The sequence below is a fragment of the Pelodiscus sinensis genome, chromosome 19 (assembly GCF_052426305.1).
Source record: "Pelodiscus sinensis isolate ZL-2025 chromosome 19, ASM5242630v1, whole genome shotgun sequence".
Classification (NCBI taxonomy): domain Eukaryota; kingdom Metazoa; phylum Chordata; order Testudines; family Trionychidae; genus Pelodiscus; species Pelodiscus sinensis.
The window spans coordinates 20333422-20339421 of record NC_143070.1 but is presented as its reverse complement, the minus strand read 5'-3'; positions in this window follow the sequence as shown (position 1 = coordinate 20339421).

Below are 6000 nucleotides of genomic sequence, written 5' to 3'. Positions count from 1 at the left end.
CTTGTGCGAGAACTCTGATGCTCCCGCTCAGGAATAAGCCCTCTTGCACAAGAGCTCTTCCAGAAGAGGCCAATGTAGACAGGCAACATGAATTTCTTGCGCAAGACAGCCCTATGGTTAAAATGGCCATCAGAGCTTTCTTGCTCAAGAGAGCATCCACACTGGCATGGATGCTCTTGTGCAAAAGCACATCTCTTGCACAAAAGCACATGCCAGTGTAGACTCTCTCTTCAGGAAGAGTTTTTGCACAAGAACTCTTCCTCAAAAGAGTTTTTGCGTGAGAACACGTCAGTGTAGATGTAGCCTAGGATGGTTCAATGGTGCAGGCCTGATCACAGGCAGCACCAGGGGCCAGATCTCCTTCCAAGTGGAGAGCCAACAAGCACAGGGGGTTTGCCCCACAGGGGGTATCTGCCACTCAAGGAAAGGGGTGGCGGGGGGGAGGGGCTGGCCCTGCCTACTCCATTACGTCCCAGCCCAGAGCCCTAGTAGTGGTGCATAGCCACCACTGGATCGGCGGGGATCCTGGCCATAATGCGCCGTCCTGGTCAGTGGGATTCCTGGCCATAACATGCTGCCCAACCAACCTTCATTTCCTTAGCTGCCTCAAGGTCGGCTGTTCCTGGGCCACTTCCCAAATCCCCCTGGGGGCCTACCTGGTCTGGAGGCCACTCGCTGGCCTTAGGCAAAGACAACAGCTGTGTCAGTGTCCATGGGCTCAGGGTCTGGATCTGTTACCTGCTCAGGTGGTCTGGCCCACTCGGCTGGGTCCTGAAGACCATCTGAGGGTCCGGGTTGCAGGTGGGTACCAGTGGTGGCTAGGGTTGCCAGGTGTCCAGTATTGTACCAGAAAATCTGGTATTTGCACGCTCTGTCCAGTAAAAAAAAATCAGAAAATACCCAACACGTGCAATGTCCGGTATTTTCTGATTTTTCCAGTTGTGCAGTGGACAGAAGCCTGGCATGGGCAGGGGGAGCGGCTGGGAGTCCCAGCTGGGAGGCAGGGCCACGATTGCTGCTGGGAGCCCTCAGTTGATTGAGTGTGAGGAGGAGGGGAAGCTTCCTCCTTGCTCGTGCGTCTCTGGCAGCCTGCGTGGGACAAGCAGCAAGTGCCCAGGTCAGTCCCACTCCCCGCTGGCCAATTTGCTCACCCCCCCCCTTCCCGGCCAGCTGGTTCTACCCCACTTCCTCTCCTGAGCTTCCCCCGGCAGCCCCCCTGCACTTCCCTCAGCTCTACTTCCCGCCTGCCCATTCCTCTTCCTGATCTCCCCTGTCCAGCGCCGCTGCACTCCCCCCACAGCTGTGCTTCCCGCCCCCCTTCCTTCCGGCCAGCCCCACCCCCTCCCAGCTGGTCCCCCTCCCCCGATATCCCGCAGCCAGCCCCATTCCGCTCAACAACCCCCCCACGACCAGCCCTGCTTCCCATCTCCTCCATCCAGCCCCGTTGCCCCCTCCGTTAGCTGTTTCCAGGCCCCCCCCCCTTCACAGCCAGCACCACTCCCCTCCTGGCTGGTCCTTCTCCCCCCATGAAGCGTGTCTGTTTTTTTTTTTTGTTTTTTTTTAATGACTACCTGGTAACTCCTAGCAGTGATCCTATCCCTGTAATTACCACAGAGATTTAAACTGAGAAGCAACTTGCCTCCCCCCAACCCCTCCAGGTTCTTGGAGTCTTTTTTTTTCTCAACAACTTTGGTCCCCCCCCCCTTTTTTTCCCCTTCAACAGAATTTTTTCTCTCTTTTTTTTTTTTTTTTTGGAGGGGGGAGTGTTCGGTATTTTTGTTTCAACCATCTGGCAACCCTAGTGGTGGCTCCTACCAGTGTGTCTCAGAGTCCCATCCTAGCTGCCGCCGGTGTGGACAAGGCCTCAGCTCAGGGTCTGGTAATGGCCCGGGTGACCCAACCCAGTTGTCCATCAGAGCAGCATAGCAAGGCCCTTTGCCACTGGTCCATGGCCATTCTGTGCTGCATGGTGCCTCACCGGGAAATAGAAATAACTGAGCTCTGGGGCCCCAGCCTCTTGCCCCGCTTCTGTCACACTCTAAGGCTACGTCTAGACTACATGCCTCTGGCGACAGAGGCATGTAGATAAGGCTACCAGGCACAGGAAAATGAAGCAGCGATTTAAATAATCGCCGCTTCATTTAAATTTACATGGCTGCCGCGCTGAGCCGATCAGCTGTTTGTCGGCTCAGTGCGGTAGTCTGGACGCACAGGTGTCGACATCAAAGGCATTTGTCGACCAGCCAGGTAAACCTCATCCCAGGTAAACCTTCATTTTCCTATGCCTGGTAGCCTCATCTACATGCCTCTGTATGTAGTCTAGATGTAGCCTAAGGCTGAGCCATGGGCAGGAGCTGAGAGTTTGCCTGAGACCTCAGGGAGCCAGTGTATGTAGTCTGTACAGGCATGTAGTCTAGACGTAGCCTAAGGCTGAGCCATGGGCAGGAGCTGAGAGTTTGCCTGAGACCTCAGGGAGCCAGTGTGAGGCACCATCCCAGGCATCTCTCTGACAGCAGTAGAAGGGGATAGGGAGTGCAGGGAGAGTGTCTCAGGGGTTGTGTAGCTTGTGGCGCTGGTTAGGGGTGTGGCCAAAATACAGCTCTTGCTATGAGCAGGATTTGCACACACACAGTACATCCCTATTGGGTTTCAAGTCCGACACCTTAACCACTCGACCATCACAGCTGTAATCTCAGTAGTGCCCCAAGGCCAGGGAAGCTGGTAAATAATCCCAGTGACCAGGCTTGATCTCACCTTCCACACAGAATTCACACAGCAAACCTGGCTCCCAGCACACGGGAGGAGTTTGGGGGCTCATTGCTGGGCTGTGGGGTGAAACAGGAAACTGGCCCCCTCCTGTGGGGCTGTGAGTGTTGCTGAATCTGGGCCCCTGCACCTGGGCAATGGCAAACAAAAGGTCTGGGGGCCACACAGAGACCCCGATGGGATGAGCAGGAAATGGTTGGGACTTCGCTTTGTCTTTGCCTGAGGGCTTGGCTGTCTGCAGCCTGGAAACCTCCTGGCTCCTCAGACCACTGGTCTGGATGGAGCATTACAGAAGTCGGAATAATGGAATTGCTGTGTAGACGCTCCATTGTTATTGCAGTATAATGGCCGTTATTCCCAAATAATGCTGCTGTGTAGATGCAGCCTAAGAGAAATGCTGAGCAAGTGCTCCTACAGTGTCAGGGGAGACAGGGAAATGAGATCACTTCTCTAGATATAAAACAGAGGACATGTCAGGAGTGGGATTTGAACCCACATCTCCATTTGGAGACCAGAACACCCCAGTGAGGAAAAAACAATACTCTTAAGTCAGGGACCTGAGCCCACTCAGCCATCCTGACACTTATGCTGGTTTTCCCAACCACAGTTTCCTTACATGTCTGAGTTGCTCAGGGAGGCCAAGGGGGCACCTTTCTTTCCTCACCTAACAGCCGCTCTAGAGCACAGCTGGGTTTATCCACATTCACCCTCACTCACAGTTGTGAGGTGTTTTGCAGTGAGCTGGGAAGAAGTGGAAGAGCAGAAACCGCTGGCCAGCAGAACCAAGAGTTGGGATTCTCCTGTGCCAGGGAGTCTGTGTCAGTGGGTTTGAGGATCCTGAGCTGAGTGGTGCCTGGGTTTGCTGGGCTCCATACCAGGGGTGTCTCTTCTGCAGGGCGGTGCTTGTTCCCGGGGCTAACGCTTATCCCTGTGACACACTTTGTGCAGGGACCATTGGTCTTAGTAACACGGCACGTGCCTGGAATGAGGGACTGAGGAACTTTCCCCAAACAATCCCCTCACCCTCAGCACTCTGTTCTGCTTGAGACCCCGGAGCCCTGGCTTTGACTGGCTGGTGCCTGACACATGGGGAATTGCGGGAGGGGAATTAGATCTAGTGGTAGATTTCTAGAGTGCCACAGCAGCTGCTGCCAGCGCGCAGATGTGCATGTCTGCCTGGGGTTACTGCGCACCCGGCCTGCTTTGCTGAGTCCTGGATTCAGCTTTACTGAAACCCCCCTCATTTGCCTCCACCCAGGTCTTTACTGAAACCCCCCTCATTTGCCTCCACCCAGGTCAGTCCATGTCACTGGCTCAGGGGATTCTCTCCTCAGTGCGACGCAGAGAAAGCCCTTGTGTGTTAACGGGCCTCAGGGAGCCCAGAGCAGAGGGAGCTGGGATTCCAGTCCCATTGGTCCCCTCAACACACAACCTGCCACATCCCTAATCCTGTACCCTGATTTCTGTATCCTCACACATCTTCACCCCTGCTCTGAGCTCCCTCCCCAAATCCCTGCTTTGAGCCTCCCACACTTTAATTTCTTACAGGTACTGTCCTATCACAACTTCTACCCCTGCCCTTCAACTTTCTGCCTTGAGCCCCCTAAGCCTTGAGGGTATGTCTACACTACAGCACTAATTCGAACTAACTTAATTTGAATTAGTTAATTCGAACTAAGCTAATTCGAACTAGTGCATCTAGACCTAAAAACTAGTTCGAATTAGCGTTTTGCTAATTCGAACTAGCATGTCCACATTGAGTGGACCCTGAACCGAGGCTAAGGAGGGCGGAAGCAGTGCCGGCAGGGCATCAGATTAGGACTTAGAGCGTGGAGCTGCTGTCTCAGGCTAGCCGAGGGCTGTGCTTAAAGGGACCCGACCCCCACCCCAGACAGACAGTTCTCAGGGGTTCCCTGCTCGCTTGTCTAACTTGATGAGGGACAGCAAAGCAGTCCTGCCTTGGAGTGCCCTGAGTGCTCACACTCAGCACATCACAGCACTCAGCCATCAGCCCAGCTGCACTTGCCGCAGGCTGCCATCCAGGGAGGGGGGGTCAATCGTGGGGCTGCAGGAGAGCTACCACCCCAAGGAGCCCGCAGAGCCACCCCAGTCCTCCCCATCGGGGGCTCGTACCCCATTCCTCCCTCACCTCCTTCCACTTACCCCTCCCTAGCCCCCCTTCCTGATGTACAAAATAAAGGACACGTGTGTTCAAAAATAGAAACTCTCTTTATTGAACAAAACTTGGGGAGACTGGGAAAAGGAGGCGGGAGAGGGGAAGAGAGAGGGTGGGAGAGGGGAGGGCAACTAAAATGATCAGGGGTTTGGAACAGGTCCCATATGAAGAGAGGCTAAAGAGACTAGGACTTCTCAGCTTAGAAAAGAGGAGACTGAGGGAGATATGATAGAGGTCTCTAAAAGCATGAGTGGTGTGGAGAGGGTGCATAAAGAAAAGTTCTTCATTAGTTCCCATAATAGAAGGACTAGAGGACACCAATGAAATGAATGGGTAGCAGGCTTCAAACTAATAACAGAACGTTCTTCTTCACAAAGCAAATAGTCAACCTGTGGAACTTCTTGCTGCAGGAGGCTGTGAAGGCTAGAAATAGAACAGAGTTTAAAGAGAAGTGAGATAAAGTCATGGAGGTTGGGTCCATGGAGTACTATTAGCCAGGGGGTAGAAATGGTGTTCCTGGCCTCTGTTTTGGAAGGCTTGAGATGGATGGCACGAGACAAATGGCTTGGTCATTGTCTTCGGTCCATCCCCTCCAGGGTAGCTGGTGTTTGCCGCTGTCAGCAGACAGGCTACTGGGGTAGATGGACCTTTGGTCTGATCCAGTACGGCCATTCTAAGCTCAGGGTTCAGGGTCGTGGGTCTCACTGGACCACCTTGATTTTCATGCAAACCTGCTCCTGGGTGGCCAGGCTGGCAGCTATCCTGCCCTAGACGGCCACTTTCCTGTGCCTAGCGCGGAGGTCGTGGATGAGGTCCACGATGTCTGCACTAGACCAGGCGGGTGCCCGCCTCTTGCGGACCTGGGCAGGCTCCTGGGAGCCGCCAGCCTGGTCCCGGGAAGAGGCGGAGGGCTGGGTGGCAGTGGGTGGTTGGCTCGAGCCGTGCCAGGTGCAGGGTCTGCTGGCTGGGTGCTGGCAGGCTTGCACCTGGCATGGGCACCGTAGCCAGCCCGTGCCCCTTTAAGGGCTCCGGGGCCGGGAGGGGGGCAGAAGAGTTTC